The 23,420-nt window shown below is 50.0% G+C and overlaps 1 protein-coding gene across 4 annotated transcripts in view; it reads right to left on the bottom strand.

The window, feature by feature from the left end:
* Nucleotides 1-23,420, bottom strand: part of ZFPM1 (zinc finger protein, FOG family member 1) — a 118,227-nt gene that overhangs the window by 84,588 nt on the left and 10,219 nt on the right. The window contains exon 2 of one of the 4 annotated variants that reach the window (XM_043494823.1): nucleotides 13,576-13,681. The exons of the other annotated variants lie outside the window; for them this stretch is intronic. The gene's annotated coding sequence lies outside the window, so the exon portion shown is untranslated. The remainder of the gene's footprint in view (nucleotides 1-13,575; nucleotides 13,682-23,420) is intronic. 4 annotated transcript variants of the gene reach the window in all.

Below are 23,420 nucleotides of genomic sequence, written 5' to 3'. Positions count from 1 at the left end.
ATTTTTACTTCCCTCCCACCCCATTTTCTGAGGCCTGGTCTATACTTAAAATGGAGGTGGAGATAGCTAGAGGGTTCAGGGATATCCCTGGTGGAGACACAGCGAAGTCCAGGGAAGTATGTTTCCACGAACCTAGCTCCGGACAGAAAGAGAGCCCCCTTCCATCGCTGTAGGCTGCTACAGTCCCAGTAGCGTAGATCTTAGTGAAAGAGGTGTAGAAGTCGTACAGCCATCGGGGAATGCTGCTCTTTATATTCACAAGAGCAAAAAACCCCAAAGCAACTTCGCCCGCACTAACATCCGCTGCACATTCAGGGTGAGGCATTAGGGTTCAGGAGTCAGGAGAGTCCAGAAGTGAGCAGATTGAAACAGCTGCCTGCCCCAAGCATTTGCCACCGGCGTTTTCTTTGTTAGACTGAAGCTTGCTGTATTATCACCTGTGGTATGTGTAATGCCCACCCCTCATCACCACAGTCTCTGGGCGCCTCTGTTTCAAAAGTATTTACCTTCACACACCCCTGGGAGGCAGGGTAGTGCTATTACCCCATCGCACAGAAGGGAAACTGAGGCAGACATTAAAACAACTACCCACAGAGTCTGTGGCAGAGCGGTGACTTGATCACACATCTTGCAAGTATCGGGCGAGGGCCCTGACCACTCGGTTATTTTTTTCTTTCTTATCCGATAGGGTATTAAATAGCTACCCCAACCCCCCTCCTGACACACACTGAGTTCTGGCCAAGCTAACACTATTAGAAGCCGTAAGTTTGGCAATACCATGCCTGTGAGGCACAGATGCAAGTCTCAGCAGTCAGACACCCCTTTCACAGTTTTGGTGGCTGCTGTTCCCCAGTTTAAAGCTTCGAGTGGGGCACAAGGAAAAGCCACAGCCATCATCGAAGCACCTCAGCACCTCTTTGATCCAAGCCCCCGGCTCTGCTCTTCGGGAAAGGCAGAGAGCCCAGTGGGATATGCATAGCATTCTCCAGCCACCCTGGCTGACTCCCACCACCTGGTTCAGCCAGATGAGAAGCCAGCTCCTGAGGCAGACCTCACCCACACGAACATCCTCAGACCAAAGGGGTGGGGGGAGAGAGTTTGCTGGCCCACCTCACTCGAGGCCCGGGACATGACACGAGTGGGACTGCGGCCGGGCACAAGCAAGCGTGCGATGCCGTTGGCTGTTTTCAGATGCCTATCTCCTCCAGAAAGGATGGGTGAACGTGCTGATAACTGTGGATACTGCAGGAGAGGATGCTGGGGAAGATAATCTGCTATTATAAAAGAGGAGGGTGGCTCTTGGCCAGACGCACAGCACAGAGAGAAGGGGTTCCCGAGATCGCTCCGTTCCCCTGCAGATCAGAAATCCTTTGGCTGGCGTTGGTTCCCCCTGACCAGGATCAGGGGGTCGGGGGGGGAGTCAATGAAGCTGAAAAAGGAGCATCTCCTACCCAATGCAAAGGGGCCCTTGTAACTTCCTTCATGAGCTGTCGTTTAAGATTGATGGAACGCAGTGGCTTTTCGGGGTGATGGCTGGATGTTTCTGCCGGCGCATCCCTTTCCAGCGCTAACACCCCCGAGGAACAGAGCACAGAGCCGGACCCAAACTTCAGGGGCATCCAGCCCCAGGGGCTGGCTTGCGCTCGCCACGTCCCTGGGAAGCGCTCACCAAGTCAAACGGAGGCATGGCGTCCTTCTGACCTTTGCCCGGGCCAACACCGACACCAGTTTGAAAAAGAGAGACAAGCCAGCCACCGAGGGGGATGCATCTGAAGGGGCCGACTGGGTCTTTTCCTAGGTAGGAAACCCTGCGAAGAGGGAGAAGGCAGCCCCCCCCTCAGCCCAGCATCAGGTATAAAAAGCATCTCAGGGGCTAGGCTCCCCGCTCTTCCCAGATACGTTTTAATAGCAGTCCAGTGCAGGTAGCTGATAATGTCCGGCCCGGAGTGGTACCCATCGCTAATTAGGAGCCCTTCTCTATCACACAGAGATAAACTCGGCCTGACCTTTCCCGATGGTCTCCATGGTAACGCGGGTGCCCTCTCCACATTAGCCGCCCCTCCCCCAACGATTAAACCCATTAAGTCGGGGGCGGGGGGGAGAGATAGTGGGGCGGGGAACAAGAGAGGAGATGCTGAGCGGCGATAAGTCAGGCAGCTCAGGCAGGCAGAGGAATGGAATCGAGTGGGATGCACAAAGCCGGCCCCACACGCACTTGCTTGCAGAGTCCCGCTAGCGTCCTGACCAGCCCGTTCAGCCGACGTAGGGACGCAGCCCCCTCCTCGTCGGCTGGTTTCCACCCTCCCACCTCCAGACTCAGATGCACCTTCCAACACGCGCGCGCCCTGCCCAGGGCAGCGGTCCCTGCACCACCCGTCTTTTCCCAAAAGCGGGGCACCCACTCAGCCTGGCACCCCTGCCTGCCGCTGAAGCAGCTTCATTTGCGGCGCTGGGCCGGGGGTTAGCGACTTTCCGTGCCAGGGCACAGCCGTGCATGGGGGAGGGGCCCGGCAGGGTTACAAGGGGTGTGCGGGGGCCGCGACGTGATGCTGGCCGGAGCCAGTGCTGGTTTAGCATCTCTGGGCGGTGCTCAGGAAGTGCTCCGTTTCGGCAAGAGAGCAGTGATAGCCAGGCAACTACAGGGGCCTGGCCAGCAAGACGCAACCCTGAGCTAAGGGCGGGGGACGGAAAAGGGAACCAAGTCCCCAAGACCCTGTCAAGTCAGAGTCTCTCTGGTGAGCCTGGTTTGTCCCATGTGAACACTTGCTGGATGGGAGCTTCCCATCACTACAGGCCTGGATTTGAGCTAGCAGCCTAGAGGAAACAGACCCCATAAATCACAGACTATCCCCGGGGCCCCCCCTCTGCAGGACTTCTCCCAGCCTGGCCACGGAGGGTCAGCACCATGCAAAGAGACCCTCAGAGCTGAGGTCTCCCATCCCAGTGTGAACAGCTAGCCCCAACAAGGTGCCAGCCCCGGCCTCGCCTCGGGAAAGGAAATCCCCTGGGCAGGACACACCGAGGGTGGGGGAAGTGGGCCAGGCTGGCAGCAGAGGGTACAGGAGGTGTAGTGCCCCCCCGCCTCCCCACCTCGCATCAGCCACACTCGGAGCAGCACGTGGGGGAAAGAGAGGGAACAAATCCTGCCCTCCCATTGTGAACAGCTGCTCCTCCCTGCTCGTTTTACCAGCAGAAGGTCTTCTCCCCAGAACAGAAATGGGCCCCCCGCTCGGCCTCAAAAGCTTTGGGGGAGGCTGGATCTGAACTTTGCAGCTCAGGCCCTTGGGGGGGGGGGGGGGGACGGGGGGGGGAGAGAGAGAGAGAGAAAGAGAGAGAGACAAGGAGAGCCAGAGCCTGAGAAAAAACAGCCCTGCTGATATCAGAGAGATTGGTTTCAGACGGAGCTGCTCCCTCTGCCAAGTCCATACCCTATCTAACCGGGGTGCAGTTACTTAACATTCATCACTGGCTGAACTCTGTAACTTTATCAGCTCCCAAGCATGGCGCCATCAGAGGGCCCGGCCGTTCTCAGCTCTCAGATAGGCCAGATAAACCACTGATAGATTACAGGAGATTGTTTCACTTCAGGGGACGGGATTACTAATAGGAATAGTAAGAGAGCCCACATCATATTGAACAGCCAACGAGGCAGGGGAGTGCGGGGGGGGGGGAGGGGGAAGAGAAAAATAATGAGAAAGAAAATACAGGAACAATGGCAATGAAGTGACTTTATGTTTCAGATAGGGCTGATAAAGCACTGATAGATTTTAAGGGAGGAAAGATTCTAATAGAGCCATCCCCAGCCCTCAGACACATCAGATGGATAGAAACAGATTGCTTCACAAAAGGGGATGCAACTTTTAATGCAATCCTGGCTTTTCATCTGATAGAGGAGGAGGAAGGAAGGAGGGAGAGGGAGAGGAACTGTAAATAGAAGGGAAAAGTGTTTAAAATTACACCCACACTGGGCCAGACATAAAGGGGCTTTCGCTTGAGTTTGGGCTTCTAGGGCACCTTCCATCCAGAGGCTTGGACAGTAACATGGATGCCACTTTTCAGATGGGGAAACCGAGGCAAAGGGGAAGCAATCAGTCTAGATTATAGAAATAAAACCCCACTCTCTCGATTCCATACTAATGTAAAGACAGCTGCTTTCATCCCTTCCTTGTTTTTAAGTCACCCCAAAAGCATGTTTCAGAGTAGCAGCCGTGTTAGTCTGTATTCGCAAAAAAGAAAAGGAGCACTTGTGGCACCTTAGCGACTAAAATTTATTTGAGCATAAGCTTTCGTGAGCTACAGCTCACTTCATTGGATGCATGGGCTCATTAAGGGCCCGTCGCAACAGCCCATCCCTACCCAGCAAAGCACAGCAGCACATGCTCAAAATTCAGCACGTACTTACGTTCTGCTGAAGTAACGGGCCAGAACCATGTACTTCAAGTCAAGCACATGGTTAAGTGCTTTGCTGAAGAAGGATGAACGTAAGCATGTGCTCAGAGGCTCTGCCGAACGGGAGACGAATAGCACAAGTCTAACCTGGTGGTAAATTTTCCCTTTTAAATCTAAGGAGGAGATTTCAGTTCTTACAGCTCTCTGCACTCTGAAGAATTCTGGAGCAAACAAGCTATGCCCGGCATGGGGATGTATATTTTGCAGAGTCTCTTCAGCCAGCTTTGAGTTTAGCAGTGCACGCGTCACTCGTTTAGGACAGGAAGTGAATAACCACCACCTCCAACTGACATGTTTTATGCAGCACGCACAGCAGTTATCCCGAGTGGGATTGACCAGGATATTGGTCCTATTGCAAAAAGGGATCTGCAATGAGTAAGAGCTCCCAGGGCCTCTATTAGCAGCAGTGGGTAAAGAGGATGTTGGGGTATGCGTGCTGGGCTGGCATGCTGGCACAGTCGTCCATCAACAGCAGGGAGTCAGGAGTCATGCTTCAAATGGTTTCACATGCCCAGGTAAGTCAGATACTCCAGGTCATCTCCAAAGATGGAGCTTTCAAACACCCAGGGTGGCTGGCAGTAGAGAGAAGGGAGGAGGCAGTCTCTGCGCCAAGCCCCACGCAACTCAAGGCCCACCTCTGTTCCCCCTGAACTGGCTCCTTTATCCATTAGCAAAGTCCCACTCCCGCTGCCTTCCCATCGGGATCTCAGAGCCGCCCCACCCACTGGCTTGCTGGGAGTTATGTAGAGCAGAGCAGTTGGAAGGATCCGTTCCCTTCCTGCCCCCCAAAGTCCACGGTTTTATAGATACCTGAGCAGATTCAGATCCAAGCCTCTGCAAGGAAATGGGTGCAGCAGCTGTGCCTGCCCATTGACCATCCAGCAGCTGCTTCTGCAGCCTGGGGGGTGGGGAGCAAATCACTCCAGTGAACGTTCATGCAATTGCACACACCTACATGGAGCAGAGTATGAGGCCTGGAGAGTACAGGTCTCAGGAAGGGTTCTAGACCACTCCATCATTAGAACGCTATTAACTCCCTCCATCAAGCACGCCATGATGGAGAGGGAGTCTAGACAAGCTGGAGATCTGAGGGGGAGAACAAAGCAACAAATGGCTCAGGCAACATCCAGTAAGACCTGGAGCCTTAGACCTTTGGACCCTTGAAAAGTTACTTTGCTGGCATCTCTGATACACCAGCTGCTGAGCGACGCTGACAAAGGCAGAGAAGGATTCTGGGACCAGCAGGGGAGATGGGTGCCTGTGGAGTTGGGAATCTGCCAACTTAGTCCTATTCGTGGCTTAATGGGAAGACACATGATTTTGAGGCTTGGAGCAAAAGGTAAAGGAGCCAGGACACCTGGGTCTTATTCCCACCTCAGCGAGTCATTTAACACACCCAGTACCTCTGCTTCTCTGTCAGAGAGGAGGCTCATTCCTCAACCCTGCAAGGTGGGCGGTTTTCTCAGTGAGCGTAAAGCGCTTTGAGATGCTAGGACACAAGGTGCAGTATTGCTGTCCCACGGCTCTATACAGCCCCAGCAGTGAAGCCGCTTCACCCCTAGCCAGTAACATTGGAATATTACCACCACGCGTTAACTAGGAGAAAAAGAGCTTCAGGGGTATACACCCTCATACTTCAGGACATGAGTCAGCTACTCACTGCCAGAGGCTGGGAATAAATTTCCCCTCTGGGAAAGTCAGTGCACAGTTGTCCATTGCAGGGGATTTACACTTCCGTCTGAAGTCAGTGTTATTGCATCCTGGCTGAGAAGGGATAACAGACAAGATGGAGCACTGGCCGGCTGCGTATCGGGCTTCCTACGTTTCTACTGCCAGAGAGATTTTAGTTTTTTCTTCCAAGCTAGAATAAGCCAGTAAATATTTGCTCGCCAGATGCAGCCCTTAGGAACGGCTCCCCCAGCTTCTGGCAGGGCAGGGAGGACTAGAGGGAGAGATCTGCGATGAGCAGGTTTGAGGAACACTTCAGGACTTCCCTGCCAGGGCACAGCAACTGCGTTTGGCACAGGATTCTCCTGGGGCGGGGGTTCGCTCAGTTAGTGGAGTGTTGCTGGGGGTGCCTGCAGGGTGGATCCAGAATGGAGTGGGGGGTAAGGGTGGAAATTGGAAGGGGATCCGGACAGGTCTTTATCCCCTTCCCTGTCCCCATGGATCCAGCCTCTCCATGTTCTCTCCCCCCAGCCAGGGCAGGTTTGTCTGAGGCAACAGCTGCTGCAGGAATGTAAAGAAGCCACTTTTGTTCACTTGTGAGCAAGAAAAATCTGTCTGGGCAAGCAGCTGCCTCTCCTCCGGTACTACTACACCCAGGCGGCCGGAGCCCGTAGTAGGTCCATCCCCTCCTTCCCCATCCTCGGTGGGGAAAAAGCAAGCACTGGACTGGCAAAGACCAGCCCTGCCCAGTGTCTAGCAGCCCGCCCATCTCCCAGGGTTTTCTTTACACAGAGCAGGCATGGACCCAATGCAGCCTAGCCTCAGGTGTGCTGAATATGGCACAGAGTCTCCTCTCCCACTAACAGCAGCCTCCAAGCCAGGCGTCTTGGCACAGGAGGGAGGACAGGGAGTTTCACTCCCACATGGCAGGGGAGCAGAGAGAGGGAAATGGAGACAGAAGCAGATTCTGCTCTGGATTCACACTCCATGTCCCCGGACTTTGATGGAGTTACTCTTGATTTACATAGGTGGGGGAGGAAGGATGGAAGGCAGGACCAAGGCCAGATGATTGGCCCCCCCCCCCCCCGTCAGCTGAGAAAAGTTCCCATACATTCAGTAGGAGTTTCTCCCTCTCCCCCCCCCCGAGGCTGCCTGCTTGCACCGTGTGGGGCAGACACCATGAGGGGCAGGCACTGTGGCTCCTGCCCGCAGAGTCTCCAGCGGAGAGGAAAGGGTCTGTTCCTTGGAAGACGGCTTCTGTGGTTTCCTCAGGTGGCACCTCAGACCAGATGCAGGCATTTCCCCCAACACATGATGTAAACGGCACCAGAGAGATTGTAAATGCTTCCCTGTCATTACAGCAGCTGGGAAGAATTCCCCGCAAAAGCAGCTGACTGCTCATTAAAGAAGTTGATTGGGCTTTAGGTTCTGATCACTGGGTTTTAGTCCCAGGGATGCTCAGCAAGTCTCTCTGCTTCCTGCCTGCAGGTTTGGCTCGAGGACACACACAGAATTTACAGGCTTCTGCCTGGAAGGGAGGGGAAAGTTCTGCCCCACTGGAGTGACAGGATCTGTTCAATCATTTCTTCCAGCTGGTTGCCAGCCTCACCAAAGAGCTGCAGGGGTCACCAGGACCTGGGACTTCAGGTAGCTTCCCCAAGGAGGGGCAGAGAGGCTGAGGGAGTCACTTTTAAAAGATGGTCACAACTTTCAAGGTGGGGGAAGAAACCTCAATACAGCAGTAGCCTCAGGACCTCAGACACTCTCCTTTCATCCTCCACCAGACTTTTCATCTCTGCACGTTCTCCTCTGCAGCTCCTCCGTCCCTGCTGCAGCTAGCGATCTGCTTGCAAAGCTTGCTTGGAACATGCCTTGGTTCTCCCTCCCCCTAACTTCTACAAGTTCTCCTCTCCTCCCCCATCTAAGTGGGACCTCAGACGCTGCAGCCGAGAGAGCCACTATGCAGGACTGTCCTTGCTGTAAGAAAAGGAGGACTTGTGGCACCTTAGAGACTAAAATTTGAGCATAAGCTTTCGTGAGTTACAGCTCACTTCATTGGATGCATTCATGTAGCTCACAAAAGCTTATGCTCAAATAAATTTGTTAGTCTCTAAGGTACCCAAGTCCTCCTTTTCTTTTTGCGAATACAGACCAACACGGCTGCTACTCTGAAACCTGTCCTTGCTATGGCTCAGCGAAGCAGACAGGTGTTTATGATTACACAGCCAGATACAGACTGGTCCTGGAGTGGGGAAGGAAGTTATTTTGAAAAGGGACTGTCACACAAGGGGAGAAATTCCAGAAGATCAGAAGAGATTTATTGCACGCACGCGAGCACACACACACACACACACACATACACTCTCTCTCTAAATCTGCCAGTTGTCAGGCAAAAGGGACTCCCCATAACCCAAACTTGCTAACATCACAGCTCTTTCTGCATCAACAGGGGACGATGTCTGTTACCAGAAGGTGACATCACTGCAGGATTAAGCAGTCAGGAGATGCCATGCTGCAAGGGGCTGGAGTTCTCATTTGAAAACCCTTAAGCTCCTGCTTGGAGAGCCAGGATGAGTGCCGACGGCGATCTGCTGACACACCCTCCCTCGGAATCGGAGTGAGGGCCACTTGGTTGAGCTTATTCTGGAATTTGAGCTGTTGCTTTTCAAAAGGGGAAGCTACTTCCGCTCGCCTCTCGCTGTCTCAGACTCTGGACGGCCCTACACATTCCCCACTATTGCTACTAGGCTGAGGCCCAACTAATGGCCCCTTCAGCTCAAGACACATACCCAAGCTTTGGCAAGTCCCCACCAGTGGAGGCTTGTTCCAAAAACGCTTTTGAAAACCTTCACCAGGCTGGAGCAAAGACGTCCAGGTGAAAGGTCTTGGCCAAGGAGCGCCTGCCCAACGACTGCCCGTGGCCTGCGCCACTCACAGAGGAGTCGTCAGGATCCACCACCTGTATATTCCCAATGCTCCTGCATGTGAGACGGACACCGGCCCTGCCTAGGAAGCAAGGAGAGCCACCTAGGTTAACTGGTTAGTCAGTTCTAGTGTCCTTTACCTGGACGCAGGTCATGCATCCTCCTGATCAAACTTTGGGGGACCAGACACTGGATGCTGATGAGTGAGGCGCATTCCAGGTGCGCTGCTAACTGTGCCTGCCACTTTCCCTTCAAAGGCAGCAGGGTCTTGCTTAAACAGAAGGAAAGGGGCAGGCAAGGGTGGGGTGGGAGCAGAGGACCCAGCTACATCGGCCCTTGGGGAATAAATCACTAAGATTCTAAATAAAGAAGAAAAAAAAATGAGGCCTAGAAAGAAGAGTTCTGCCCAGAGTTTCCTTCGGTACATCTTCAGGCACCTCATCACTGGAGAGAAATACTAGCCAGTCTATAAAGACATTAGATCCCTGTGACAGCCTGTTACCCAAAAGGAGATCATCAATATCAGGGGATATTGAGGTCTTGGGTCAAACTGGAGGACCGTCTGGCTAATCTAGGACAAATTACTGTTCCAAAGATACTTGCAGTGTCATTGTAGCTGCGTTGGACACAGGATATTAGAGGGGCAAGGTGGGTGAGGTGATGCCTTTTACTGGACCAACTTCAGCTGGTGAGAGAGAGAAGCTTTTAAGCTTACACAGAGCTGTTTGTCAGGTCTGTTACAGAAATCTAAAGCTCAAGGCCTTCCAATATCTGGAGGAGCTACTTGAGACTTTCTAGTCAGAATGGCCAAGCAATGCCCAATGGGTCCCAGCTTCGCAGAGTCTCCCAGGATACCCGAAACCTTGGGCCAAAGAGGGGCTGGGTTCTGGACAGCCAGAATGATTTCCAAGCAAAGCAAGGCAGGATCCTGCAATATACAGCAGGTATCCAAATACAGCATTACATATTCATCTAAATACCACAGTGGGCAACAGCCTCGCTTGGAAGGCACCGCTGGAGCAACACACATGGCCCCGGGGTGAAGTAGGGGGAGTACAAAATGATTCCCACCCCCCAGCCACTGGGGGGCACAGGAACCCATTTCTCCATCCACCTTCTCCCCCACCACAAGTCGCTGGGGAAGGGCACACTTTACCACAAGGCCTGGTCGACAAGCAACCTGGCACCAGTTTAACCTGATCTAGTGTAGGTTTGTGTCTAGACACTTGGCTTTAGGACTGGCTTATTCAGTTTAGTTGCTTTGGTAAATACACAGGCACTAACTAGACATGTGTGTGTCCACATAGTTGCTAGCACCTGTGTCCGTTCAGTTGGTTTATAAACAGGTTTTAGATAAGTCAGGACAGCTGTTGCATTTTGACAAAGCCTTGGCACAGAGCACGCTAAGAACGATACACACAATTACAATGGCGTTGCCAGCTGGGACTCCAGGGTCGCGACCAGCGTTTCAGGGCTGTGACTGTATTGCACCTAGCACAACGAGGCCTTCAGCTCAGATGGGGACGTCTAGGTGCTACTGGAATACAAATAAAATAACCACCCAGGAATCAAACACACTTATAGGAAACCAAACACCTGGATGCCTCTCCAGCCCTGGACTCGAAGTGGGAAGCTAAGAAACAGGCCCTAGATCAGTCAGTCACTTCCAGAAAGAGCCTGGGAACAGATGCAGCAGCAAAAGTCAACTGGGCCAAGTCAAAGTTTGGGACACCCAGGAATCCCCAGCAACTTCATTTTGTAAAGAATTTAAAGCAACCAGCCACACTGAAGATGAACAGGAAACCGATCCTGAGCAGGGAAGCAGGAGCCCCCCCTCTTCTTTCCCTCCAGCTCAGCCCCAAGACTGTTGGTGGCACATGCTGGGAACAAAGCAAGAAAGGGAGAGAAACAGAGGAAACAGTTTTCTGTGGAGGTGGTGTTGCGATGTCACAGATAACTCAGCCAATCAGCATGCAGCTGACAAGTTCATTTACATAATGCTGTTTTCTTGCTTACAATGTTGCAGAAACTCTCAGGGGGAAATTCCTAGACTCTTTCAAAAGGTGTTATTTCCAGCTAAGGTGTCACAGGCATTAGCATAACAGTAAAACACTAGGGCCTGCTAGGCCAAAGGACCTCAGAACATTTTACAAATGTCAGGGGAGCCTTAAAAGGTGCTAAAAGAAAAGGAGTACTTGTGGCACCTTAGAGACTAACAAATTTATTAGAGCATAAGCTTTCGTGATCCGATGAAGTGAGCTGTAGCTCACGAAAGCTTATGCTCTAATAAATTTGTTAGTCTCTAAGGTGCCACAAGTACTCCTTTTCTTTTTGCGAATACAGACTAACACGGCTGCTACTCTGAAACCTTAAAAGGTGCTGTGACAGAGCTACGAACAGCAAAAATAATTGCTGAAATGCAGCCCCCTCTGGGTTGGCAGGTGGCAGCTGTTTAACAGGTGGGATGCTGAAGTAAACGCACCTTATCTCATAGAAAGCGCCACGGGGTAGCTGAAAGTCATGGCCTCTGCTTTAATGCTCACCCTGAGGCTCACACCTCCAGCAATATAGAGTGCCCACACCGGGACAGTCCTGACCCAAAGGGAAGGTGCCCCCTAATGAGTCATTGCCACCACTTCCTACAACACCCAGGAGTTCTGGCCCAGTCTTGCTTTGCTCATGAGCTACGGAGCGCAGCACAAGGTACCACACTTGCTGTAGGCGTTTTGTGCATAGGCAGAATCCTAGGTACAAGCACAAAATGATCTTACAGTTTAAGTGGCAGCAGCTTTCACCTTCCACCAAAGCCAGTTAGCGCAGCCAGAGGTAGCAATCACTGCTTCGACCCCTGGGCAAACAGAGCGAAGCACATAACAAGGCCTCTCTCTCTAGCCGCTCAGATCACCCCAGATTATTATGTGACGAAAGAAGGGGAGAATGGCAAGAGAGATGAGCTCTGGGGAGCACAGCACCATTGCCTTGTTGCATTTGCACTTCGTTTGCAAAATGAAAATAAAACCTACCCTTAAATTAAAATTGTAACATTTTATCACCAGGTCCATGAATTATCAAGGCACTGGAGTTTGTGTGTGCAGGCTTTTTTTCTTTTCTTTTTTTGTTCTTGGCATTTTGGTGGAGCGAGATAAGAGTAAAAAACAACAGATCTGCTCAGAGAGTGAAAGAGGGAGATAGATAACGCAGATACCAACTCCTACACAAAACAGTCCTGGCTTTATCGCTGCTTTTTATCACAGTTCCTTTAAAAAAAAAGGAAGAAAAAAAAGAAAAACAGCCCAACCGGAATGGGGCAGCACATTAAAAATGAACTTTATACTGTTTGCTCTTTAGTTTTATATTTAGATGAAGCAAACTTAGATTTTCAGTCGATATCTTCCCAGTGCAAGAAGCTGAAAGTTTGGAAGCCTGAGGCTCCCCCTCCTCATTCGCACCAAAAAGCAGGTGGCCTAAAAATAGATTTAAGAACCTAAGAGTGACTTGATTTTCAAACAATACCGAGCATATGCAGTGCCCTATTGGCTTTTTGAGGATTTGTACATTCTGCACTGGGGGATCGGGGGGAGACGCAATTCTAGGTGCTCAATTATGGGTTGAAGAGCCTAACTTTAGGTAACCAAGTTCAAGAAAGTTTGGGTCTTTATTTTTATTATCAGTTGGCCAGTGATGACAGCATGCCTCATCACTACTCTAAAAATGTGGCATTGTAAATGATGAGCAGCTCCAGTCCTGCAGACTGAAATAGTGCTTGCTATTGTGAAGTCAACGGAACAATTTGCAGTAGCTACCACGAAATTCAAGGAACAAGCTACCAGGAAGTCCAGGTAACTACCATTACAATCTATAGTAAGTGCAGGCAGGGTGGGATCCCCAGAAACTTCAGGGAAAGCAGAGTGGAATACGAGTCAGATAAAAGAAAATCCAGATCCAAGCCATGTGTTTTTATGCACCACAGAATTTAGCAGACTATGTTCTGCAGAACCCAATGTCCCTTCAAGCTCACTCACCTACCTCTCAGCTCTGGATAAAAGCAGCTGTTCACTGACTCTGTGCCCCACTTACTGCCTTAACTTGCCCCAGACTCAGTTACAGACCAAAGGAAGAAGCCGCTCTAGGACATTTTGGCAGTGTGAAGAAAGGATAATCCACAAGCCTAGGACTTGGGAGGCCTGGTTTTAATTCCCTGCTCTGCTACAGACTTTTCCTGGGACCTTGGGCAAGTCACTTAGTCTCTCCGTGGGGTCAGTTCCAACATACGTACAATGGGGATCACAGCACTGCCCAGCCTCATAGGGGTGCAGTGAGGATAAATACAGTAAAGATTGTAAGCCGCTCAGACCCTACAGGGATTGGTGCCAGGCAAGTACCTAAGATAGATGGTGAGCTTGGTTCCTGACAGTGCAGTGAATGCAGCCAACAGTGGCAGTACAAATTAAAAACCAGGATTACCACTCAGAGGTGCGGAGGGAACATTAGCGAGGAAAATGAAAGTTTACAATTGATAGATATCCAGCCCCACCTTTGGCTCAAAATAGAGTCCAGACCGTCACCTGGGTTACCATGGGCATCCGCTGTTGGCACTTGGCGTTCCAAGCACACTGTTGTTCGTGACCTCCATGTGAAAGCTGGAAACAGATTTCTTGGTTAGGCATTGGAGGGTTGCCAGCTTCAGGCAAGTTGGCTAGAATAGTGTGTTAGCGAAGGGTAGCTCACCAGCGGCAAGCTATTGGGAGTCCACTGTGAAAGTGAAGATGGAACAGGTTTGATCAGAGATTTTTTACAGACAGGTGTGAGCAGAAAGGAGAGGTAAATCTGGGGTTGACCTGCCACATCCATATATCTGTAAGCAGTGCTCCCTGCTAGAAGTGAACTAGGGCCCTACCAAATTCAGTTGTGAAAAAAGCATCACAGCTCATGAAATCTGGTCTCTTCATGAAATCTGGTTATTGGTAGGTGGAAAATGACTATGCTGTCATAGACACAGCAAAGACACTTGGAAATAAATTCAGCTGCAAGAAAAGGAAAGTACATGATAAATTAAGCTACGCGTATAAATTTTTAAGAGCCTCCGTTTTAATTCTGGTCATTATTCAACAAATTTTTCTAAGAAAATGCCAAATAGGCAGGAACGAGTAATTAGGATTGCCACACTTACTTCTGCACCGCTGCTGGCGGCTGCACTGCCTTTGGAGCTGGGTGGCTGGAGACCAGCAGCTGCTGGCCAAGAGCCCAGCTCTGAAAGCAGCGCTGCTGCCAGCAGCAGCACAGACGTGAGGCTGGTATGGTCTGCTATTGGCACCTTTACGGCTGCGCTGCCACCAGCAGCAGCTTCCTGCAGCTGGCAGAGGTTCCTGGAGATGGGAGCATGGAGCTCAGTGAACAATAGGAGCCCTGGGCCGGGGTTCTTCCAGCCCTGCCCTCTCCGGCTCCAAGCTCAACACTTGGGGGCTAAAGGAGCGTTGGGCTGGCTGTGTGTATAGGGGGTGATCATGGTGCTCCCCCTGACTGTGGCATCCTGAGTGATTGCTCATCTGTAAGGTTGGCCTTGTCCCCTTACCCCAAAAGTGACAACCCACCCCAGACCATGCCACCCTCACGTCTGCGCTGCTGGTTGTGGCAGCGCTGCCTTCAGAGCTGGGCTCCCGTCCAGCAGCCGCTGCTTTCCAGCCACTCAGCTCTGAAGGCAGCGCTGCTGCCGACAGCAGTGCTAAAGTAAGGGTGGCAATACCACAACCCCCCCATACAATAGCCTTGCAATCCCCCTCCCCCACATGGGTCAGGACCCCCATGGTTTCAATATCATGAAACTTCAGATTTCAATATCTGAAACCGTGAAATTTACAATTTTAAAAATCCTATGACCATGAAATTGACCAAAATGGACCATGAATTTGGTAGGCCCTGTTCAGAACATATACACTGCTGTGGCAGATGACACTGTAGGGTAGTGTGATGCAAACAATACAAACCCTGACTGCATTAACAAATCAGTCAAGCTCCGAATACGCTTGCTGAGATAATACTTCCGCAGGGGGAGGCAGAGTATTTTCCCTGCAGCGGCTTTTGTTGGGATCAGACTGCTTCATCCTCAAAGCTTGAAAGGAAAAGCTTTCCTTCAGTGGGACACAGAGCACTTGAAAGGAGGGGCAGCGGGGTCCAGTGCTTGGACCAGAGTGCGACTCAGGACAAATGTGTTCTAATCCCACCTTTGCCATAGATCCGCCATATGATCCTGGGCAAATCACTTCATCTCGCTGTACCTGTTTCGTCTCCTACACTTTGCCGGTTCAGACTACGGACTGGTCAATACTACATAGTTAAGTCAACACAAGGTAGCTTACGTCAACCTACCTATGAAAAAAAGAGTCTACACTTAAATGTCACTCGCACCAACGTCACTGTCCCGCTACACCAACTTAATAACGCCACCTCCACGAGTGGCATAGAGTCACGGTCAACAGAGTTAGGTCGACGCAGCATCAGTAGAGTCAACTGTTACTGGCTTTGAGGAGCCTTCCCATAATGCCCCACGCTAACAGTACAATTGATACAAGCGCTCCTGGTGAGGACACACACCGCCGACACAAAGAGCAAAGTGTAGATGTGCACAAGCAATGTAACCACTGCAGTGGCAGTGTGCTGATGTAAGTTAGGCCGACTCAATTTTGTAGCGTAGACATGGTCTGAGCCCTTTGAGGCAGGGACTGTCTCTCACTAGGCATCTCTCGGGGCCCTGATCTCAGCCAGGGTCTCTAGCACTACTCTACGACAAGTAAACAACAGGACAGCCAGTCACTTCATAACAAAGTGGGTAAGAGAGGCATTGATATATTAATACTTGGCATCTGTAAACCCACTTTCATTTGAAAGTCTCAGAGCCTTGGACAGCCACTAACAGACTAAGCCTCAACCCTTCCAGGAGGCCGGTATTAATTGTTATCTGCATTTACAAATCAGGAAATTGAGGCAGAGTAGCAAGCTACCCAAGATCACACAGGGCGTCAGCGTCAAAAGCAGTGCTAGGATCAAGACCTCCTGACCCTGTCTCTCAGCTCTAACCACTAGACCATGCTGTGACTTGGGAATAGGCAGCAAGTTAAAAAGCTATCAGTACAGAAATGGGGTTTTTAAACCTAAATTTGCCCACTCCAGTTCAGTTCTCCACCAAGCACCTTTGCATCAGTGTTATGACCTGCAGCCACAGAACCATGAGCTGTGATTCCAATAGACCTTAAAAGCTAGGCAGGGTTGGCTTGATGCAGACCTATGTGGGAGACCCTGAAGGAAAGCCCAAGGTACAGCAGGATGTACTGATGGAGATTCAGAATGGGTCACTATCTCCCGAGTCCACGTGGGTGTTTTTTATACTCACGTAATGCTTCATCTGCAGACTGCAACGTGCTTTGCAAGGAGGTCTGTACGGCTTATCCCTATTCAGACAGGCACTGAGGAGTTAAGGGATTTTCCCAAGGTCATAGTTAAACAACAGCTTCCACTCAGGTGTCCTGTCCCTGGGCCACCAACGCCCCTGCACGTGCGGTCCCCTTCTGCATCTACTGGTGGGTCTGATTTCGGACGACACCTAAAGCACAGGCTTTCCAGCTAGTTATCACTGGCCATGACAATTCCTAACCCTCTGCCACCCCGTAGTGGTAGCTCCAGTGTTCTAGACAAATTCCAGTTCGGATATTTCACTTGGATCCTGTGCTTTCCACTTCCTGTCCAGTAGCACTGCTGGGCATATCTTAAACATGGCACAGTGGAAGATCCTACTGGGAAGCCCCAGAGCCAGCCATAGACAAGAACTCCCTGTGAATCCTACCTCATTCCCTGCCGGCAAGTTCCCTTCCACCCTTGGAAGGAGAAGGGGATGGCACAGCTTAGCAGCAAACTGGGGGAAGTGCTTTCTGCCACAGCTCCTGACATCAGATCCCAGGATGAAAGCTCGATGGCTACAGAAGTAGGTTTGATTGCCACTGGTTAAAGGGGCAGGGATTCAGCTGGCAAATCAACTTATTCTTCTCATGAGATTCTCCCTGCTTGACAGCTCCTCTTTCCGCTCCCCCCCGCCCCCATGTGCACGAAAAAGAAAATCTGTTTACAAAGGCAAACCCCCCGATGGGGAATCTTGATGGGTCAGAGACTACATTGAAATTGGGGCGGAGGAGAGAATCAGAAAGCTTTGAAATCTTCAAAGCTCTGGCTTGACAAATCCCTGCTGGAAATGGCCTAGATTCATCAGAATCATGCACATCCGGCAGGGGCTGCGGAAGATCTATATTACACACACATTGCATAGTCACTATTCACGCAGCATTGCTTACACAAGCAGGGCACCAGGGTCAGGTTACTGACCAACAGATTTCAGAGTAGCAGCCATGTTAGTTCGTATTCGCAAAAAGAAAAGGAGGACTTGTGGCACCTTAGAGACTAACAAATTTATTTGAGCATAAGCTTTCATGAGCTACAGCTTGTGAGCTTATGCTCAAATAAATTTGTTAGTCTCTAAGGTGCCACAAGTACTCCTTTTCTTTTTGACCAACAGACAATGCCCTTACAGTATAAAAAATACAGCAGCAACGGCCCAAAACATTACAGCTGACAATGGGGTTATAACGCTGCGGTTCGGATCTTGACCGTAGGCACCTCTTCTTGCACCCATGTTCGTCCTAGCATGGGTCACTACTTGGGAGGCTTCTGAACGGGAGTTGTGGTGTCAGGGCAGAGGGAATTATTTGTGCTGTCTACCAAGCATTTAGTGTGTTGCTTGGTTTTAAGTGGCTCCTGACCCCAGGTGCCATAGCTAAGGCATATTCAAGTTACAGTTTAATATACACAGAGCGTCCTGTCTGGGCTGCGTGGCAAACAGAGCCTGGGGTATGAATGGTTCCCTTGTACAGTTTGAGAACGATCAGCCCCTGGCTTCCCATCTCACCCACGCGAAACTAGCACCTAGAGCTCGCCTTTCCCCTCAATAAAAGGTGCCAACTAGTATCTGCTTTCCCCTCCCTTCACAGCACCAGTGTTTAAATGGCATCGGAATCTAAACACAAATGGAAAAGGAGTACTTGTGGCACCTTAGAGACTAACAAATTTATAATAAATTTGTTAGTCTCTAAGGTGCCACAAGTACTCCTTTTCTTTTTGTGAATACAGACTAACATGGCTGCTACTCTGAAACTTAAACACAAATGCAAATCTTTGATGGGTGGGATGCGTTCTAGCAGGAAAAACCCCTATTCCGGAAGGGCTGGAGCTTTCCACAGCAGAAGCCATGGGGCACAGTCAGAAAGAGAAAAAATAAAAATGGACTGAACGGTTTTTCCCCCCCCTCCCTTCGCACTCCCTTCCCTACCTTCTTTTTGAAAAACATAATTTATCTGTGTATTATCAAGAAATCCAGACACTTTAATCAGTGAGCTATGAAGTCAGTATTTCCATTCTTATCTAGTGGAGGAGTGGAAATGGAGAGCAGATAGGCAGCTCCCAGCCGATCCGTGGTGGGGAATGTTAATGGGAGAAGAGGGAGAGCTATTGGCTACTGAGTGTGGGCTATCTCCACCATTATCAAGCTGTTATCAAATCAACCATCGCAACGCAGTAATGGGGCCAGTTCAACTTTCCGCATTATCATAGGAGCTGAAACCTGCATGAGAGACCTCAGCTGGGAGACAGAAAAGTGAGTAAGCGACTGAACTCCACATTTTAAAAGCGGGGGGGGGGGGGGGAAGGGGGAGTGGAAGCTGGAGAGAGGGAAGAAAAAGCCAGATGAATCAATTCAAAAGCAGAATTAAAGAGGAGCAGGTTGAAAGGCTACAGGCAGAACAGACCATGTAAACTGGGCAAGGAAGCCAAGCCCAGGTGAGCAAGACACGATTGTGTGGGTTTGGTTTCTGGAAGGAGAGATCTGAAAGACTCCATCTAAAGTCCACCCTGGTCAGACAGCTAATAACTCATGCAAGCCAGCTTGAGCAGAGGTGCCTAACCAAGTGGCAGGCCCTCGGCATGTGACAGCGTCACACAGGCAGGAGAGCAACGGGAAGCTTCTTTCTAACAGGGCTACAATTTGACAGCCCTCCCGAGCCCTGCATGACACAAGATCTGTTGACCACCGTTAGACCGCGGGGCAGGGACCACTTTGGTGTTGCGTGTTTGCACAGCACCTAACACCATGGAGCAGGGCTGCCATAAAGCAGATCAGAGTTACAGCCTGAAGAGTAGAAGGGAACCACAGCTGAAAGAGAAAAGAATAAGGCATGGAAGGATGGGAGAGGACACCAAATGAGTGGCTGTTCTCACTGGCCCTTGCAGGGAGGGAAGCGGTCAGGTTGGGAACCTGGGACAGAGAGAAATGAGATTAGGGTAAGAGAAGGACAGGACAGGTGTAAGCACAGGCGGGCCTGACTTCCTCAGAGGTTCCTCTGAAAACTGACTTCCACAAACATTTGTAAAGAGGTGGGACAGAAAGAGAGAGAAGTGTGAATTCATTCGAGGTTCACACATCACCAGAGGCCTTCTTGGCTCAAATGGTGACTCAAAATTGCACCCTGCACGGGAAACGCACATCCAAGCCATGAGCTGGAGATTTTGCTGGGAATCTGTGCATGCCATTTGTGATTGTACACTCACCAAAACCGCACGCACAAGTGACAACACTGCGTGTGCGTGCCGGGCCACCACTCCACCTGGATTCTTGCACTGGCCCCCATCAGCACCTCTCCTCCCAAGTGAAAATTTAAGGTCTCTGTGTCGGTGAAAGATGCCAGATTTACAACCCTGCTCTGTTTACCCATTAGACAAGTACAGCATGGGCAGGAGCTTCCTTCCTCCAGGCCCCAACAGCATATCTCAACTTTGACCTCCTCTGGGATGAGGGGGGAGTTCAGCCCCTGAGACTCATCCAATCCTACATCCCCCACTTGTTGTTGAACTGGGCCCCTTGTTAGCAGCTTCAGCTGCGGTTGGCAGAATTACGAGAGGAACATGCTCACTGGGAACTGAACCAAGATCAAATCCATGGCACAGAGGCCAGCCATCAGAACTGAACATGCACCGCAAGAAGCTGGCTGAAGAGAGATTTGAAGATCCAAAACAGTGCAGAAAAGCTGCCCTTATTTCATTCATTTAGAATTAACCACCCACCTACCCACTGAATGGGTTTAAGTCACACACGTCACATCTTACCCCAACTTGTTCTAGGTGGGGCAAGGCAGGAGCGAACCCGAATCACACCAAGGGGTTTATTAGACACACTGGCATTTTCAGCCAAACTGCAAACCGACAAGAACCAGGAAAATAGCGACTGGATGGGGAGAGATGTGGCAGACAGGAGGGCTTGGAAGGGGGAGGTGGGAAGTGTGATTAAATAGGTAGATGAGGACTGAAGAGTATCAGAGAGTCTGCGCAAGCCACATTCAGCGGGGTTAGCCAGTAGCGTCCTTTCTGCTGCTAGTTAAGGGCTTCCTGCAGCAAGCTGCTGAGCCCAACGCTCCCACAGCAAGCAGCAGAGCTAAGGCCCTCGCACTATAAGGAAACATCTGGGGACTTTTGTCCAAGGGCAGAACTGGGCTGTAGGGAGTGCATCTCCCACCAGCTTCAGATTTTGAGCTTACCACAAAAAGCAGCACCATGGCATGGCCACACCGTTCAGCACCCCGAGTTTCACGCCGCAGCACAAACAGCACGTCCGCGGGAGAGCAAGACACGCACAGAGAACCTGGTGCCGCAGCCCAGAGAGGCGGCCCTTTCGCTCCGCTCAACAGGAAGACCGCTTGCAAACAAAATGCAGGGCTGGGTCCGCAGAGAGAACGTGAGCCCGAGGGAAGGACCCTTGAGATGCAATTTAGGAAGTGCCACATCTCAACGTATTTTGTAGCTTCCACAGTGTGCTGGTCTCTCTCTCATGCGCGCGCGCGCACACACACACACAAATCGATACGTCTCAGAAAGGCAATAACCGACTACAGCCGAAGTCTTCCCTCCCCGCTGTCCTATGCACCTGCCTACCTTTGAGCTGCGTAGATCGGATCACGTTTAGGTCACTTATGGGGCTGGAAGCTAGAGTAGCTAGGATATTAGGTTTTCAATATTGTGGAGCCCTCTTATTCCACTCCCAGCAATCAGGAGTCGCTACTGGCAAGGTAGTGTATATGCCACAAGATGTCAAGATGATCCAGGAAGCTGCCTGCTGACAGGGTTTCTCTGCAGCCAGGTTCCCCGCAACTTGCAGTCTCAGCAAATCCATGGTTATAATAAATGAATAATAAAAACAATAATAATAAATAATAATAAATAATAATAATAATAATGTTAAATAAATCTTGGTGGCTGTTGCTACCCTCAACAACGTCACCACTGTGGGGACAGATCTCTGAGTTTTTTGCTCCAGTAACACATTCCCCTGCCACATGAGAAAAAGAAAAACCTCTATTCGCAGTATGGGGTATATGACCCAGCTCTCATTCCAGCCAATCATGGACAGTGCTACATATACGCATTAGCCAGTTTGTTATAGCAATTTTGATTCATAACTCAAAGCAATTCTCACTTTTGGGGGGGGGGGGATGACAACTCATTTCTTTTTAATGAAAAAGAAAACAATCGATGGGCTGGCCATGCGAGATTAAAAAAATAACATATCAGATTAACAAATGAGAAAAACATTTCCTTTATGCACTGGCGAATGGGAGATGCCACAGAAATATGTTGATGTGAGAGCGAGGAGATAACGAATTATTTTGGAGGAAAAAAAAAGCAGTGGAAGGCTGTTATCTGAAGTGACTCACATATACACTCCTTAACCCTATTCCAGCCCAAGGTCAACAGTTACATTCCTTTCAGCATTTCATCCCTTCCAAAAAAACATGTTGCTACAGGAACAACGAGGAGTCTTTACTGCTGCAGTGAGCCAAAGGCGGAACTTCATTACCACGGAAACACTTGAACTCAAGAGAAATATAAATCAGGAGCTCTGTCTTGTCAGTCTCCAGTGTTCAAAGTACATTTGTTTTTAAAACAGTGATAAACGCGGGGGTCTTTTTTAATTGCCTTTTGGTTTTGGAGTCTTCAGGTTACACCCAGGGCATATTTTCAAGCTTTCCTCCACCACCAGAAGGGGGAGAAACTTATAAGCAAAATCTATGAGGCTTGTATGATCACAGGATTCCAGAAGCTGGGGCTTCAAGATGACACACCAAATATCATGAGATTTGGCAACACTGGTTTCAGAGTCAAGGTCTCCCACACAGCCTGGTTAACTAAAAACACCTCAACACAGAGGAAAACCCTTGGAAAACAGCTCCAGGAAACACAATACATTTTACAATTTTTTTTTTTAAAAGGCAGCGGTGGGGGTGGGGGCAGGGGAAGGATGACAGTTTGATTTGGTTTTAAATCAGGCCAGTGAAGAAAACCAACAAAGTTTTCCTAATGTTGTTTCCCCATTAAATTGCTGTTTTTCGTTATCTATGCTGTTTGCTTCCTTTTCCAGTTCTCCTCTCACAGACAATTCAGACAGACTCGTCAGTTTCTGGTCAATTTCAGTTACAAAGTCTGAGGCACTAGCCCCCAGGCTGTAATATTTGGCTCTCATACATGGTAGAAAAGCTTTAAACAAAGCTTCCCAAGGACCAAGGTTTTCAGAAGTGACAAGTCACTTGGTGTACCCAATTCGTGATGCCTAAAAGGGGCCTAAATTTTCAACAGGTAGATAATCTTTATATTTCATTTTGTAGCTTAAAATAACCCTACGTTTGAAGCCAAAATTGACCCAACAGTGCCTCATTCAACATGTAGAAAAAGGAGCAGTCTGATTCTTCCAGTGAGCCAATTTAGTCCCATATTTGAGGTTTGGGAAGTTTTATCCTTCCAGACTATCTGCGAGCCCCTCCCACTCCAGAAGGTTCATTTAAATCAGAAAACAAAGTTATGATTAAATGGAGTTCTTGTTTGCCATCAGGGATCACATACACAAGCTGCTGGGGCTCTGCGAAACAGAGGCTGCCTGCCACCTGCACGGATGCAGTCTGAATTGGATCAGATTTCCCTTGTCCCTTCCTTATTTTACTGCTTTGATTTTTGTCAAGCCTAGCTTCTGTGCACTCAGGCATCAGGCTGGGGAGCTCTGTCTGTTCCCAGCTCTGCAAGTAACTGCAAGTAACGGGGCAAGTCCCTATGTGCCAAATGGGGATTATAATTCCTGATCTCATAGGGGTGTTAGGAGAATTAATCCATTCATGCCCTCTTTGCAGAGAGCAGGGATAGTCTGTATCATCAAGTTACCTTCTCTGCATAATCAGGACTGCAACGTCCTGGGGGGAAATATCACCAAGGCCTCGTCCAGCAATGCCAATGGGTTTTGGATCT

Source organism: Dermochelys coriacea, chromosome 12 (genome assembly GCF_009764565.3).
Source record: "Dermochelys coriacea isolate rDerCor1 chromosome 12, rDerCor1.pri.v4, whole genome shotgun sequence".
Taxonomy (NCBI): domain Eukaryota; kingdom Metazoa; phylum Chordata; order Testudines; family Dermochelyidae; genus Dermochelys; species Dermochelys coriacea.
This window is presented reverse-complemented; position numbering and strand designations above follow the sequence as displayed.